This window comes from Vidua macroura, chromosome 2 (genome assembly GCF_024509145.1).
Source record: "Vidua macroura isolate BioBank_ID:100142 chromosome 2, ASM2450914v1, whole genome shotgun sequence".
Taxonomy (NCBI): domain Eukaryota; kingdom Metazoa; phylum Chordata; class Aves; order Passeriformes; family Viduidae; genus Vidua; species Vidua macroura.
In genome coordinates this window covers 81,586,070-81,604,599 of record NC_071572.1, presented here as the reverse complement: position 1 = coordinate 81,604,599, position 18,530 = coordinate 81,586,070, and positions in this window count along the sequence as shown.

Below are 18,530 nucleotides of genomic sequence, written 5' to 3'. Positions count from 1 at the left end.
GAAAGCCACAGGAGTGAAAAGACATTTGAAAAAGAGACAGAATGGCTGATAATATAAGTTATAAAATTGTTAATATCCAAAAGCCTTAGAGAAAAACTAGTGTAAATACACACTTTCTGAAAGATGACTTCCAATCTGAGAATCACAGAATCACAGAATATCCTAAGCTGGAAGGGACCCACAAGGAACAGCAAGCTCAAAGGCTAAGGAAAAAAAAAGGTAACAGCTTAGAGATTCATCTGAAATCTATATTTTACTGGCACCTCATGTCAACATTTATTATGAAAATAAACTAAAATATAGACAGTCCCTGGGGTTATATCTCCAAACAAGGGATTACACTCAGATGTTAATAAAGTTTGAAATTCACCTTGAAGGAAAAAATAGGCATGCCAGTGGTTTTCTGTGCTGCAGCCTAACCAAAAAAAAAAATTGAGAATATATTCATAAAAATCAGGTGGGGTTTTTTTGACATTGTTATCTGGAAAAAAATACTTTGACAAAGTTCAGTTGAACAGTTTCACTGTTGACTTACTGATATGGTCTCACATTATCTGTTTGGAGTTAGCTTAATACCCCCATAGGGCTTTTTCATTATACCACCTCACTGCACAGGCCTTCTACCTCAGGAGAGTGATGACTGTACTTCCTTTCACAAGTTGGATTATTTTGGCAGCTGTTATCATGCACTGGAGTCAGATGATTTCTACCTTGAAACACACACCACGCTTGGAAAGAAATCCATTTTGTCTTGTGAAAGGAGGAAACCATTCTTTGGAGGCCTGCAGACCATCAGGAGTGATAACATCTCAAACTTCCATCTCATGCATGAAGTGGAAATGCAGTATAAAAATTTACTAAACAGAGAAAGCTAAAACTTCTGAGGCCACTCAACAGAATAAAACACTTTTACCTGTGCTGAACCAACCCAAACTAAAGCAATCCTACTAGACTGTTGCTAAGGAAAGAGAGTTTAAACATAGAAAAGGCACAACATTTTGACATTATATAAACACCATTTTTCATCTAAAAATAATTGCAATCCCCTTTACCCGAAAATTCTAAAAGAACATCAGTCTTGATTCACAGCTTGGTTTTCCTTTCCCACCAGGTTTATACATGTAATAACTTTGTGTGAGTGATAGAAAATTTGTATTATGTGGAAAAAAAAAAGTCTCAGCAGCTGCCATTTACTGCAGCATTGGTTAAATACTGATCTTTCACCCACAGGAGAAGAAATTACATTGTTTTAGGGAAGACGGTACCTGGAGGCCATGGTAGCTGAGGGTCAAGATGAGCCAGAGTGGACCTTGGCTCAACTGGCTGAGTCTGGCCTCAAAGGCAGCAAGGCAGTGTTTGCAAGGACAGAATCACGGAATCACAGAATGGGTAAGGTTGGAAGGGACCCCTGGAGGTCATGTAGCCCAACCTCCCTGCTCAAGCAGGGTCCCCTAGAGGAGGTTACTCAGATTTGTGTCCAAATGGCTTTTGAATATCTCCAGGAAAGGATACTCCACAGCCTCTTTGGGTAGGCTGTTCCAGTGTTCAGTCATCTGCACAGTACCTCATGTTCAGGTGGGACATGAAACACAGAAGAGCAAGACAAAAGAAAGTGGTGAATCAAAGAAAAACACTTTTGTGCTGGCAGCCCTGAAAAAGGGACAAAGTTAAAGGCATTTGAGGCATTAGATTTTTAAACTGTGTTCAAGAGCTGCCTCTAGGGGTTTCTGCCCAGTTCAGGGAAGCATAACTTTGTGAATATTCTTTGTAAATAAGCAGGATAGTACCAAAAAAAAAAAACCCTCTGATTTTTGTCATCAATTTCTCCTCTTAATGGAAACCTGGCTAGTCCCCAGATACTAATAGCTTGGGCCAGGGGTTAGTGATCAAAGAAATTATTCTAGTAAACACCATATAGTTTGTAGAGCTTAAGCAAGTGATCCAGGCCTAGCAGGAGAACCATCTTTAAAGCTCACTGCTGTAAATCCCACTGCCTTCAGCAGAAATCAGAGGTGGACTTAACAGTCAAGCTCTACTATAATTATTAGGATAATCTTGCACAACACTTTCTGACCAAACATGAAAATATATTTGCAAAAAAATTCAGTAAAGTTATGCACAATTAACCACATTTGTAAAATCCAGATAACAAGCAACCAGCTAAAACATCAAGAGAGGTGCAGTTCTCTGAAAAAAATTACTATTTTTTTTTGTAAATCATCAGTCTGCTTCTGATTTACAGACAGATAAGTGGAATGCCTAGTGATCTCTAACAGATGGGAAGAGTGAATTCTTTATGCTGTGAATATTAATCACTTCATTATTTTGCTTATTTCTACATGTCCTGCTTTCTGCTCATCGCTACTGGAGTGGTTAAATGTAATTTCAATATTAAAAACCATCATCCTAGGTTGAGAACCATTCTAGGGTTAATTACAATGTTAGAGTAAATTACAATGTGCTCTTTTTGCCAGTCATTTTTGACTCTGGGCATACCATACCTGTACAAAATAATGAGGCTGCTGGTGACCTGCATGGCCAGAACAGCCCTACGGAATTAGAGGTGCTGTACCATAAAGGAATGACATCTGAGTAAACAAGGCTCTAGCATGTCTACTTGAAATCCAATTATTTTTCCACCATGTAGGAAAACCTACATAGCTCCATTTATTATGAAAGAATGACACAACACAGCTACATGAATGGAAAACTTCATAAAAGGATCTTTTTTGTTCTGTGCACGCACACATTTATGTTCGTTTTTACAGGTTCTCTGAACAAATATAGCCCATTATAAGCTCCCATTTCCAAGCAGCACTCTGCTTGGATAATATTTGTAAAAGGACCCGAGGGACTGGGAAGACAAACACTGAAGATTCCAGTGCCTGTCACTTGAGAAGGATTTCAACTAAATTTTTGAAAGTCTCACAGGCACTTGAATGGCATTGGCTTTGAATGGGATTTGGACTTCTTTGAAATCATAGAATCTTGGAATCAAATATAGGTTGGAAAAGATTTTTAACATCATTGAGTCCACCAGTTAACCAAGTACTGCCAAGTTACCACCAAACCATGCCCCTTTGTGCCACATCTACACTTCTTTTAAATCCTTCCAGGGAAGATGACCCAACCACTTCCCTGGGTAGCTTTTTCCAATGCTTGACAATCCTTTCCATGAAGAATTTTTTCCTAATATTGAATCTAATGATGGAAGTGGCTCAGTGAGCACTTCTGCCAGCTCCCTCACTACCCAAAAATTGAGCTTCTTCCACATTCACTAAGAAGAGAGTATTTTCACCACATCAGAGAGAATACCTGAGAAATGGAGGAGGAAATCAAACTGAAATCCAAATTTCCTGCACTTTAAATAATTTTTGCATTAATACTGTAAATAATTTTTTTGCATTAATAGTGCTTAATACTAGTTATTAAAGGGGATTGATAATAGAAGTACTGCAAAGAATGGACTCACCTTCTGATTTTCCTTTCATTTGTAGACCAGTTCTTGTCTCATTCTTTTTGCAATTTTCCAAAGAAATGCCATACAGGAAGAACTGACAGAATCATCCAGTGGAATGATTAATGTAGCAACTAGGCTTTTCGTCTGCATATCATGCAGAGGGACAGCTTTATCATCAGTAGTAATAATAAAATCCTGTGTCTGGTGGTATCTGGGATGTCTGATATGAACTGTACCCACCACAGAAATATTAATGACTCTAACTGATTTTCTGCTTTTTGAAAGTCTTTCAAAAGTGTGCCTTCTCAGAGCTGGAAGGGACTTACTATGATTTACTAATTTACATGGCAAAGAGACTTTATTAATCTATGGTGTCAAAGGTAATTGTTGGGCTAATGAGATTTTATATCAGACATTTATCCAGTTAAATAAACAGACCAGACTCAGCTTGTAAGAATGGCCAGGAGATTAATTTGAAATATGCAAAAGAAAGAGTGGAATTTGGGGAAAGCATTTCTTGCTGCAATATGCAGACAAACTGCAAAATTGAAAAAGGCAGAAGCTTTTCTGTCATGTGGTGTCAGTCATAGAACTCAGGCCAGGCTGGATCCCTGAAGGATGCAAAAATAGCTTTCAACTAATTCAAACTAATGAAGTAATTGAAAGCAAGTGCTGATTGTCATCTTTGATGTGAATCAGCATGGAGGGTGGGGAATATGTTTCTCTCATAGGGGAGATGGAAGCTTTCACATGTGCAGAGAGCAAGGAAACATGGTATGGAAACCCCAGCCCAGCGCGGGAAGGCAGGCAGTGAGTGAATTAAGCGTCTGTCCTTCCCTTCACCCGCCCCAGCTGGATTCACTCCAACATTACCCTGCTCTCCTCTTGCTCTCCCTCCCACTCCACATGGTTCATCATAATTTCTTCTCCTAATCCTTGCCACACTGGTTTCCATCCAAGCCTCTCACCCCAATCCCAGCCATCAGACATTATGTTCTCAACTCCCTGCTCCTTCTTCTGCACCAGGCTCCTTTCCCAGTCAGTTCCAGCTCCCTCACAACTTGGACCCTTGTCTAAGACACACCCATCTCACCTTCAGTGCACCAAATACCTGCTCCTTGCCCTAATTCAAATCCATACCATTTAGGTCATCTTTTCACTCCTTCTCTGTAGTCTCTTTGCCCAGGCTCAGTAATTCTGCTCCCGTATCACTTCACATATCTTCACTCTCCATATCACAATCCAGGTCTGCTGAGAGCAGCTAAGGTACAAGGCCATTAGAAAGAGTTCAGAAGGGACTCACTATTTTCATGCTTGGTACTCTGTGCACCCTATCCCCAAACAGCCAGGCAAAGTCTTATTAATGAAAGTATATGTATAAGATATTCTTGGCAAAATAAAAACATGCAACAGCAACAAATTGTGGGTCCCATCCCCATTACTGAAATATTTCCACCCTTGCTGGATGCTTTAAAATCCTGATGCTTAGGCAGAAGAAGTTCAAATAAATAAGACCTATTAGCAAAATTATTTGGACATAAAGTGCCACCTTAAGCTTGCTCACTGGAGCTTGGGGACATAGATATTAATGCAAAAGACAGTCTTTTTTGAGAAAAACAGCCAAAGAAGACTGCAGAAACCCTCCAGAGATTCTCTGAAAGCAACAGAGGTTTTCCTGAAGGGGAACAGAATTTAAAGGCTGAAGGGGAAGAATGTACTATACTGAGCCATGAAAACACTAGGGAAAATGAAGGGACACTCACTATATCCAAATCCTCCATAAATTTTGACCTATTGATGACAAAAGAGATATCAGGAAGGAAGCTGGATAAAGCATTGAGGGGATAGTGTGAAGGAAAGGTGCTTGGTCTTGGCAAGACAGAATTAATTTTCCTTTCTCATAAGTTATTTTGCCAGCTCTCTTGCAATGATTTCTCCTTCCCTTGATTTGCATAATCTCTTTCTAGGGATTGTAATTTAGCCTGTATTGCCCTTTTGGTTCTTAAGGAATCATTATTTTCCTTCTTCTGTACAGAGCTTTCTTTCTTAAGGGGACTTTTTCCCTAAGCCCAGCAATACAATAAACCCAGAAAATTCAGTGATCAGTGCCAAGGCAACATGCTAAAGACATCACAATATACTATATTATGGAAATCTACATTTAGGGCTTGTGCAGAAACTTAGCCTAGGGAAATGCTACAGAAAAAAAAAAAAAATACTGTGGCATTTTAATGTTGGTGGTCTCAGCTTAGAATAAAGATAGAATTAATATGACTATCTATCATTCCTCTTCCCATATACAGGTCCTTGGCTAAACAGAAATGTTTCAAAAGGAGTGATGGCTCAGAATAAATCCAGTTTCTACTTGTGGGGCCAAACATGGCCCCATTGGTCCTGTCAGTGGAAGATGCAGCTTCCATTTAACAGTCATTCCAATAGCATACAAGGGTTCCTCCTATTTTTTCATTATGAGAAAAGCTGTGCTTGTGTGAATGTATTTCTTTAGGGAATGAACCAACATAATCCTGGTGAGTTTTCAGGTGATCCCTCCTGGTTTCTCGCACTATGCTGGAGGACATTTAAATAAATATGAAAAGCAATGCAACAGTTGGTTTAAGACAGAGACTGCATGCTGTGCTTCTCAGTTCACTAAAGGTCATATCCTTTGGCAGGGACAAACCTCCTGATGCTTTTCTTCAAGAGCTCAGAATGCCAAACAATAGAAAATTAACAAGGTAACTTTCCCCAGGTGACAGGTGAAGTTAAATTCCTTCTTCCTTTCAAACTCATACATTAAATGTGCAAGCATGCTGTGAAATAAACAGGACACACAGAGTGGCTGAAATAACATCCACATAATAGTGAACTTAATGTTGCGTGAACTGATATGTTGAAAATTGATTGTATTTATTGCTTGTCTTTTTGCCCTTGTTTGGTAAAATTGACAATCCATGCTCAGAAAGGATCCAGAACCCAAACAGAGGAAATGCCAAAGGCATGCAGTGACACAGAACAGAGCATGTGGATGTCAGCAGTGCACCCGGGGCTTCTATTGATGCCCAGGAATTTCCTATCCTGTGATTACAGGTCAGATATTCTACATTACAGTACCACAATGGTCTCCCAGAAAGACCATGTCCTTCTCACAACTGGAGTTCAGTAAATCCCCATAAAGAAGAGTAAATTCCACCCTGAAGAAAAACAAGAGCTTTTGGAGGGAAACTGAGGCATGGAGGGAAAAGTGACCTATTAACTTGCAGTAGATTAACACTCTAACTTTAAACTGAGTGTTTTAACTTTTAGCCTGGTGCTGTACCCAGGACCCCATCTTTCTGCTGTGCTTATACTACCAGATCCTGCTCAGAAGCTCATTGAAAATGAATAAAAAACCTATTGACTTTGTGGTTTTCCAACTTTGCTCTCTAGGTCCAGAAATAAACATGCCTGTTTACTTAGAAATATCTACCAAAGGCATCAAAAATACCCCATTAATTTTATACTCATTAACTTCTCATACATGCTTGATTAATTTGTGTGTATCTGGAGAATGCTGCCATTAATGAAGTTGACACCCTTTCACTAGGATCAGAGTGCTATGGATCTACTGGGGGAACTGGCTGGGGCTGCACAGAGACTTGCGCCTTGTTAAAATTTATTCACTGCATTATTAAATACATTTCTGAGACCAGAAAAATAATGCTTGTGTGTTTTCCCCTTTTCCCCATTCCTTCCTTACATTTACCTCACTCTCCTGCTTTTTTTTTTTTTTTTTTTGAGGAAATATAAAATTCATAGATTCTGATGCTGTTCATTGAAGAAATGACAAAATCCCCTGTATCAGCAATTAAACTGCAGCCATGAAAACAAGCTCAGAGATTTATCCTTCATTCCTTCAGGCAAGAGAAAGTTCATGCCCACAGGTTTGTTGCAGAGAAGCTCAGCAAACTCATTAATACTCCAGGAGCAGACAATCAATCCCTTCAGGTCAAAGAGGAGAGGTAATGGTATCAAGGCTTAAACAGCAACCCTTCAGCAGTTCATCTGGTGCTGGCTTCAGATTATGGAGATTCATCCCTGAGGCTGAAGGCTGGGTTTTGTGTATTCTCTCCCCATTTCACATAATCCTAGACAGTGGCTGGGGCATTTTTTTTTTTTTAAAGGAAAAGGCTTCATAAAATACAAAGAGGCAGAATAATACTCCCTCTGGAAATAAATGGATGTCCTATTACAAAAAAGCCTAACCTCTGAAGCACATAAAATACATAAAATGCCTACATAAAACGTGAGCATATGATCAGGGCAGAAATATTATGAAAGGTAAGAATGGTGCAATGCACTTTATGCCCTTTTCTGTACCTGCAGGCTTGTGGAAGCACAGCATGTTTACACTTAGAAACCAGAAGAATGGGTAACTAATGAGTGAAACTTCATTTTCTTTTAGCTTGCTGGTCTAGCTGCCCTATTACTGTCCTTAGCATCCACAATAACCTCTTCAGCCTCAGCTCTATTCATCAGCTCTGAGCACCCCCCAACAAAAATAAGAGAGCTATTCTTTGTACACAAGGCACTAATTTTGGTAAAGGGGAGGATCCTATAAGAAATGCCTGGTTTTATAATGTGCACTGTTAGTCGATGCAATTTATTTTCAGCACTACCTGCATTCTTAGGTAACAATAACTCTAGATTAAGGCCTGTTTACTGACTTGCCATCTTCTCTTTGCTAGTGCAAGAAAGGACAGAATAAATTACAGGATGCCAAGAATTCAGGAAGAAGTATGTACTGTAGAAGCACACTGTTTCTTCCCAAATAGCGTGAGGCTTTCAGATGGTGCCAGGCAGAATGAGAGACTTGCACAGACATCTTCCCAAAGCCTGGTGCAAGCACTGCAGGAGGGAAGCAGGTCATGCAGTGCCACAGGAGGCCAGGAGAAGGGCTGGGGTGAGGCAGAGCTCAGGGCAGCCTCTCGTGCAGGTGTGGAGTGAGCACTGAGCGCTGCCACTGCAGCCCCAGGCCTGTGTGGCTGCGGCAGGGCTACATGGCTCCCCGTGATACTGTTCTGTTTATCCAGTGGGATATTATTTATCCCAGTGCCTCCTGGGATCCAGGGAGCTTTGTCCCAGCTGTCAGGCTGGAGGGAGCAACTGTTTAGCCACTTTCCACATAAAGCCTTACCCAGGTACACCCTGGATCAACAAGACAATGCAGCTGAAATAAGTATTATTTGCCAAATGAACTGAACTTGCTGGTCCCAGACCACTCCTGGGTACAGAGAACTGCACATCCAGGGCAAAGGCATTCATTTCCCTGTGTTTTTCAGTTTTTAAACAAATTGGTAACATTAAATTAGTTTTTGTGGGAAATATCTCCTAAAAACTATTTCACATGCCCATGGGCTCTGTGGCAGTAATGGTAGTATATGAGTAAATAAAGGGAGTAAAAAGGTTAAATTAATTCAACAATCAGATTCTCCAATCAAAACGGAGGCCAGTTTTTCTGGAAAAACTATCTCTAAAGTTCACAAGTGCTCCCACAATGGCAGCAGAGCAAACGAGACTCAGTTTTAATTTTACCATCACATTTGCTAAACTGACACTGAGATATTTCATTTGCAGTTATTTCTGAATTACACTAGCACAAAGCACAATCAGACTGGAAAATCAAGGAAAATCCATTTGAGTTGAGATTTCTTTTTCTTTTTTTTCCTATGTTTTTGATATCTATTGAATATTTCACAATGTAGAATTTGGGCAATAATTTGAATCTTAGATTAAAATATGCAGTAGTATCAAGAACAGTGTTGATCTCAGTTTACTAGCTCACATGGAAACTAAATCCCATATCATCACTTCAAAAAATGATTCAAGTAGATTAAATCTGACAGGACAGCATGGGTAATTTGTGCTGTGGTAGCATGCAGTGGACTAGTTTTCAGATAATTTCTCATTTCCAGGGCATTTGAACATTTAGCTTTGAAACTCTGACACATAAAAGGGAAAAAAAGCATTTGAGGAAAACTGTTTTCTCTCTTTCCTCCTCACCTTTTAGTTCACTTTTGAAGAAGTGAAGGAACGTGAAGATGGATTGCCATCTATTGGTGCAACCAAGAAATTCAGTGAGTAAAAATTCCTTGGTCAAATACAACTCAAGTACCAGATTTTCAAAAATCTAGAGGTACTCAGTTTCTATATATAGCACTTGCTTAAACATATTAGATGCTGTCTACCACATACCTACAGCAAATTAAATTACCTATTTAGACAAAACCAGATCTCCCTCTTTTTCTTCCTCAAATGATATACCTGGATTTCCAGTCAGGTCAGTTTTGAATACAGTCAATAGGAATCAGGGATTGCCTTTGTATTCTGCTATTGTTTATGGAGGCCTTACAAGCCATATCCTAGATCTGAAAAACAAATTAGATAAAATCAAAAAGCAAAGGTCTTGTTTATAATAGCTCATTTTAGCAGAGGAATTTTAGGTATCTTGGGAAGACACAAGAGATTACCTTTTTTACAAAAAAAGCTCAGAGAAAGGAAGAGGAAAAAGAAAATTAATTTAAAGATTTCAAGCCATAAAGACATTTCCTGACAGATAGGAAGAGGAGAGATGATATCAGAGAAAAGGACCAGGAAGGAAGAACAAAAATAACATGGGAGAAGAGACTGAGACCAAACAACACAAATCCTTCATGGTTTTAGCCAGCTGTCCCGTCTACCAGCCTTTCCACCATGGAGTAAGTATTTTGTGGCTAATCTTTAAATTTCATTGACTCTCAAAGCCAAGAGTAGACAAGCTGCCTTATGGGTGATGCTACCTCGGGTGCCTGTCACCACACACCAGCTGGATGTTGTTCTCTCCATCCACCACTTGAGAGGTTTACATGACATTTTTCAATTTCATTCACAGTAGCACAATTTGGATTATGGATATAACATTATTTATTGTGATCCAGATAATTTTGCTTAAAGGCAATTATTTCACAAAAGCAGAACTAAAGGAATGACAGCCAGCAGCAAACAGAATGATGCTGATCTCTTCCCCATCACAGCTGGGTCCTGAGCAAAGACATGTGCCCGGATATTAAGGCTCTTTCCATCTGTGTCCCTACAGAAATGGTTAGCACAGATTGGTGTTTTAGTTCAGGCCTCACTGAGGACAAGGTTTCCTTTTTCTATTGCTCCAAAAATTCACTTTATGATACTTCAAAGAGGCATGTCTTTGTTTCCTTTCTTCCCTCATAAAAGGAATATGTCAGCATTGGTTTAGTCATCCAGTCTTATTCGGACATCTTCTATCCTTCTTCTATCCATAAGCCTCCATCTGCCTTCAGATTAGGTTTCTGTCTTCCTCCTAACCTGTCATGACACCCATGACACCTTGGCATAGTCTTCCCTTCTTCCATTGACACAGAGTATTCTCCCATTCAGTCACGGCCAGTCTGTGGGAGGTGGAGGGCATTTCCCTAATGCCTTGGGAAATGTACTCTGGAACAAGGATTCACTCTGCAAACCCTATTATTCAAACTGCAGACTGAAAAAACTTTTTTTCTTTTTCTGTGCATGATCTTAGCAAGGAGAGCATGAAATGAGAAGATGGGAGGTACCTGTTTTCTCTTCCTGAGGGTTGCTGCCACCAGCACTAAGTTGAACTGAGAGGAAGGCTGGAGTGCTACAGCCCAGCAGCACATCCCTGTTCCCTGAGCTCTGGGCCATCACACTGGCTGGTACAAACCAGAGCATCCCCTTTGCTTCCAACACCACCACTTCTGGGCATCAAATTTCTCTCCAAAAGAAACTAAATGGAAACAGCATGCCCCTGTTTGAGAAAACAACTTTGCATGACTTATTCTCACTGTCAGGAGAAAGTTAACAGTGGCCAATGTTAGCGCATAAGTAAATTAGACTACCATGATGCTGCATCTCAGAGATATTTACCAAGTAGATTGGTTGATATTAATGCCTCTAAGATCAGCATGGAAACAGCCTTTGGGATATATAATGAACAAAATTATCAGAGTTGGAGTGCAGAGAATATTAGACTGCACTCTGACAAAGGGAGCAATTGGCTTATTTACTATTAAGAAACCAACTTATAGTCTTATGAAGTTCTAGGTCTCTGTTTACCAGGAAATAATATATAGCTCTGATGTTCTTTTATTTATTCTGTAAACCTTTCTCAGTCACTTGTTCCCCCAAAAAAGCAGTTGGTGGTACTGTTATTGCATGGGAAGGCTGTTGCACAACAGCTTTTGCTCACTTTGGTACTGTGAAATAAAATGCTGAGCTAAACCACATTAAAAGGAAAAAGAGTAATAATTACTAACCAAACCATTAAACCAGTTTTCTAAAGCAAGAGAGTTTAATATTTAGAGGAAGAACAGTCCGCCTTGGGTTCTACTTTTGTCAACTGATTTTCAAGCAAAAAAGCACTGCAGACTGCTTTCAACCCACCTAACAGAGGTGCTGAACTTCATCAGCATAACTACTGAGGTGTCAAAGCTCAAAAAAAAAAAAAAAATCAGATGGCACCCTAACAGGGAGTTAACCTATGCTATTTTCCACAACATGCAGATCCTGGCTCCATACACAGCGATGACAGAAAAGTGCCTTTGAGGCAAAGTACCCAATGCAAGACTTATCTTGCAACAGATTGCTTAGACAAGTGGGAAAGAGGCAAAGTACAGCCCCAAGACACTTTGCTGATATTTGGCAATAAAAAATTGTTGTAATTACCACTGTGAAAATCCTTGTGAAAGGTGAATCCTTGTGTGTTGTAAACAAAGCCCTGGCTCTTACTATTGACACCAAGTTGTAAAAGGTGCAAAATCACTGATTTGAATGAAAGAGCATGCATTGGACTTAGACTGCTTCCTTCTTATATCAGCTAATGCATTTCTGTAAGTCACTCATTTGTGTTAATTCATATATATAAATACTTTTCCTTCAAGTGTCTACTTTCTTGAGCTTTCAGAAGTCTTGACAATAAGTTTGAATCGTACCACATCTGTCAGCAGGGAAAGTCTGCTCATTAACATTATGGAATAGCTATCTTCAAGCACTCAAAAGAAATTCTTAAAAAGCTCTTAATGGATGTAATAATAGGCTACTATAAATAGGCAGAGCTGAATATTGTAAACAGGTGAATTCTGAAACTTTGGAGTCCTGGGAGCTAAGTTTATAAGTCTCTGTGCTAGCATGAGATGAGTAACACCCAGCTATAGAAAGAGCCTGTGATGATTCATTCAGATTTGGTCTTCATAGCTTGAGTTAGGACAAGGGAATTACCCCATTTCCACCCCTACCATTCAATTACTTCCACAGATTCAGGGTTTTGTGAAACACTGCAGAGTAAGAACTCCACTGCCATCTTTTAAATGGCTGTTCATACTTTAAAACGCTCACTTTAATGAAGCTGGTAAAATTTGTTACTCTATGAATACAGCCAGGAGAGGACCTTCAGTCATTTAAGTCATGGTGGTAGCATGTATGCAGCTTATATTGGCTGTTTGCAGAAAGAAGAATTTCCCCTCCTCCACTCCTGCATATTTTCCCAACATTTGACGTGAAATCTGCAGCACAAGAGCAGCTAAGAATTTTCTTTCTACATATTTCACCATGCAAATCTAAGAACATAATGAAGGCACGGATCCAGAAAGGTCCTAATAAAGAACTGCCAATGTGGATATTTTTTCCATTCTCTATCAGTATTCACTGTAATCTAATCAAGAATGATAGGTTTTTGGAAGGGAGATTGTCATACAATTTCTACAAGAGATGTCTTGAAGTCAAGGAAGGTTTGTCTTTGGTATCAATTACATGTTCTGCTTGAGAATACTAGAGAAGTTCTTCCTTATTCATTCTGGGACAGCATCCATCACATTTAAAACTAATATTTCCTTAGGTATTGCACTATCCCAAATGTGCACTTCAGAGTTTTGGTTATAGATGGAAGGTATTTTAAGATTAATAATGTTTATTTCATAGACTACAGATTTGCAAAGGTTATTTCAAAATTCAGGGCTTAATCCTGCAGCCAGCTGCTATTGACCCATTGGCTCTAATGCGCTGTGTACATAAGGAGAGCAAGGCCTGATCATCTGTGTGCAAAGTTTCAGCATGGACTACAGGTGGGGGATCATTACAATAAGCAATATGAAAGCACAACACTAATGACATGATAGTATTGACATAATGTAACAGAGCCTGCAATCAGCACTCTCCAGTGTCCATATTTTAACTATGGCAGTTAAAGCCATAGTTTTCAATTTTGTAATCACGCTGAACAGGGGCCTAAATCAGCACAGAAAAAATGTCCATTAATTTTAGTGTGAATTAGAACAAGAAAGTCAAGATGATGGGAAGCATTATTGAGAGTGTTAGTCCAAGGACTTCCTTCTTCTGTTGTGGTCTGTTTTGTTTCAAAGTACAGGTTTGCCCCCTAATCTCCTCCCCTCCCCAGTTGCCAATCTTCCCAAGCCTTTCCCTAACCTCCTCCCTTCCAAGTTGTAGAACCTCCCTATCCCTACCCCTTTCTCCAGAACATTCCTTGTCAATCCTCCTTGTCCCAACCCCTTCTTCCAGAGTGTTCCTTGTCTGTTTTGTAATACTCGACACCCTATTTGTTACTTTGCATTATTCCCCTCCCCTGTTCTCCCTGATAGGTTTATAAAATGTTATTCCCACCTTTGACCCCTCCCCAGCCTTACCCTCATTGGATAATGTTCCTACCCCCCCCCCCCCCAGTTACTGTATAAAAACTTCTATTCACCCCCCAGCTTTGTCTTTGGTCTTTGGTTTTAATTTTGTCCACCTAATTAACTCATCCAGCCTTTACCCCAAAGACCCGTGTCATCGTTATCTGTCCCTGCACCGGACCAGCGATTACTGGGAATTGCAGGGCTCACAGGGGGACGGTTGCACCCCTGCTTTTGCTGCCCAGCACGCCCCGACGGCGCGCTGCAACATTCTTCCCAATTTTTGTTTCTCATTTTTTGTCAAGGCTTCCACTCAGCAGATACAGCAAATATTTTTGTAAAGTGAGATGAGTGAAAAATGCCAGTAGGCCTTCCTGACAAGAAAGTTAAAACATGTTTTTTCATCTACACACAGAGATGTGTTACTCATTTGGAATGCTGGGTCATAAGAGGAGCAGAGCCGTAGCATATTCTCATCCTTTTACAGAAAGGCCATAAGCCATCATCAAACTTCTGTCATGCAGTGACATTAGTAGCTCTTCCTACAAGCAGCTTCCCCCAGTGAGTAGTCCTTGCTGAGCTTCCCTCTCAAATATGCTGTTCACACTGCCACCAACTAAGGGCATTGCACTTGAACATCTGTTATGTTGTCCATTGTCACTTCATAGGGGTGGATTCTGCAGCCGAGTTCTGTGACTGAGCCTGCTTCCAGCAGTTTTGTCTTAGGGATAAGCTTAACTCTTCTTACATGTTTTCTCTCCATTTCAAATGGCAAAATTCATTTCCACAGTACAATCACTCCCATTTGCTGTCAACTCTTATTTTGAAGGAGCAGTTGTTTCTGAACCCGTCTCTTTATCTGCTTTGACAGGACCTGTTAGAACAGAGGAAAGCTCAAGGACTTATTGTAGTTCTGTGAAATACTCTGATTTTCATGTTGCTGTGCAACTGATTGTTATTTAACTTAGATTGTTATTATTTTACTATTATCTACAGTTGTAAGCCAGTAAATATTAACCAATGTTCCTGATACTACACACTTTTTCAAAGAACTCAAGTCCTCCCTGTAGGAAAGCTCTTTGAACATCACAAGTGCATGACTTGCTAAGGTCTTTTGTACAAAGAAATTAACATTAAAAATATAAGAAATTTAAAAAAGAAAGAACCAGGCTGGGTTTGCTAATGTGGGCTGCAGTCAGAAACTGAAAAATGCTTCAGCACTTGCACTGCAGTGTCGGACACTTCACATTTGTGACCATCTTCCATTATGGAAACATTTCCACCAGCTTTTAATACTATTTTGTTATTTCTTAACATCTGGCTCAGATTTAATAGCAATTACACATGTTGAAAAGAACTTGGGGTTTGGGGCTCTGAGAGGGCAGGAAAGGTGGCTTTCAGTAGACGAACAAGCCTTGAGTCATTCAAAGGGAATCCTATTCAGGAAAATTATTTATGTTTTCCTTTACCTTACTGAAATGCAGCTCAAAAAAACCCTGTCCAGCATTTTAGTCCAAGAATTTCAAAACCAGATGGAGCAGGGTTCAAATGCCTAAACATAAGCATATAGAACTATTTTTGGATCCACTGGGATACTCAAACGTCAGTATGGAGCTGTCAGCCATGTCATCAGAAAGACCCATGCCACTCTGTCTGGATTCAAGTATTCCAGAGGGAGCACTGAAAATTAGTAGTCACATTTGTAACCCTTGGCCATAATGGTAGAACAGGAGTTGCACAGACATTGTAACTTACCAGAAGTGATAACAGAGAGTCATTGGTCATGTGAAAAAGTTGAAATCTGAGCCTTTAAACTAGCAAGAGCAGCAGTAGGTCAAAACCAGTGAAAACCAAAATATTAAAGACACAGCAGCTTGAAGGCAGTTGCCTTGGATAGTTGTGTTGGGTGCTGATCTTTACCTGCCAGAGGAGCTAAATAGGTTATCAACTCTATTCTCAGTAAGAAGAAAATGGAATACAAAATGCTGTCATGTGCAGGAAACATTCAATTGACTTTTATCATGTGCCAGGTGAAAAATTATGATTTGGATCAGATTCTCCCCTTGAATAAAAATGGATTTTGTCCCCACTGACTAAATGAAAATACATTCAATTACATCACAAAAGAAGTCAATCCCTTCATTCTATACACATGGAAAAGATATTTTAATTCAAATTCTTCATATTCCAGAAGTATTTCCATCACTGATTTGATCCTTTGGGGGGCAGCAGGCAAATTTTTTTTTGTCCACATGTGGTCACAATAATAGTTACGGGGCCATTATTACAGAAAGTAGACACCTGGGGTGGTACTACTAACTAAATGTAGATTTCTATATTTGAACTGTTCTCTATAGGCTTCCTTCAAAATCGAGAGAGAGGGGAAAATAAATATATTTTGCTGTTATTTTTCTTATTATAAAGTTGGTATCTAAAATAGGCCAAAAAAACTGCACCTTAGTTAGAAGTGTACATTTTACTTCACCAGTAACCCAGAACTTTGAGTATCTCAGAAGTAAATGTCAGCACTGCAGATGTCTATAGTTAGATGAGATTAATTCGGTCTCAAGGATAGGAAGATATGCAGATTATGTTAACAACTCTTAACAGCAATTACCTGTATTATGAGGTATACTCAGCTGTGGATTAATGAAAAGCTTAATATTCCTTTGCTTTCAAGCCCATAATAGTCCTGCTACTGCAACATTCCTTCTAGTCGGAAGTAATACACCAGTGATGATATACTGCTATTTAATATGACAAGAGTTCAATATCAGTTCTGTAATGCCCCTATTAATGTATTTTTCAGCATCACAATTCATCATGAATGTCTACATTAAATATTAGGAGAACAGCATCTGTCTTGCGTAGAGAATTGGACCAGAGGTGTTTATACTGGAATAAAAAAAAATGTACAGGTGTGGAAGCAGCACGAAGAATCACATGGCAGGAGGGCTAGAAGAACGATGCACTGATGGGACTTAGAGCAGGAGATCATCAAGAGCCTAGCATATCTCCATGTTCCTTCTTAGGATACCCAAACTGGGAAAGAAAAGACTGTGTAAATCGTGAGGGGTCACAGGTGGAACAGGATGCAGAGACTAATCCCCAGTTTATATGGGGAACAAAAAAGCCATATCCAAAATCACCAACCTAAGCCAAATCCAAAAGACGTGAAGAGAACCTGGCCTGTTTCTCTCGTCCCCTGTGTCATAGAATTGTATAATCATTAAGGTTGGACAAGACCTCTAATATCAATGAGTCTAACCATTAACCCAGCACTAACAAGTCCCCCAGTAAACCATGTCTGTAAGCACCATATCTACATCTTTTTTGAACACTTTTAGAGACTGTGACTCCAGCACTTCTCTGGGCAGCCTGTTGCAATGCTTGACCACCCTTTCAGTGAAGGAATTTTTCCTAATGTTGAATCTAAACCTCCCCTGGCACAACTTGAGTCCATTTCTGTTTGTCCTTTAGTTTGTTACCTGAGGAAGTGACATACAACTCTGTCCCTGTGGCACCACTGGGAATCTCAGTCTGCCTGCCTGCACATGGTGCTGCAAGGGGAGACAGAATATGTGAACATACATGATTTGGTTTTGCATGTGCTTGTGGAAATGGGTGAATTAAAGAATGAAATCAGCTCTGTTTCAAAATTTAATTGCTCTCTCCTCTCTAAAATCTCGTGCTGAGATCTCCTATGCTGTTGCTACAATTCTGCAACATTGTTTCTGGCAAAGTACCTCTCCCTCTCTGTCAAAAACCAGCTCCTCATCAGCCTAGACTCACTGTTTCCTTTCATGCCAGTAAATATCCAAAGGCAGGAAATATTCTACACTACTGTAACACTGAAGCCTTCATGAGTATTACACCAGATTTTTGGAGTTACAGTTACGGAGAAATTCCTGTTCAACTGTTAATTTCAGACTAGCAGCATGACTAAACTCACAATTACATTGTTTCACCTCACTGACACCAAAGAGAAAAATGGACAGTGACAAACCCTATCCTAGAAAGCACTGAATTATGGGAGACAGGGTAGTTTAAAACTGATTATGTTCCACAGCTTGTGAATGAACAGGTTGAAATCTGGCACTTAACTATAAGAAAGAAAAATTATTGCTTGGGTATATTATTCATGCAAAAGAAAAAGAGCCAAGCCCTTTGCTGGCATAAACTGCCACAGCTCTATTGATTTCAAACAAGAGCTTATTTGCATCAGATGAACATCCAAGCCATATTTTATAACATGCTCAATCTTGATTAATTGTTACAGTCCTAAAAATAATTTTTCACTTCTTAATTATTTTACCACTATACATAAAAAGAAAAAAAAAAAAACCCTGCCATTGAATATACCAATAAATATTCTT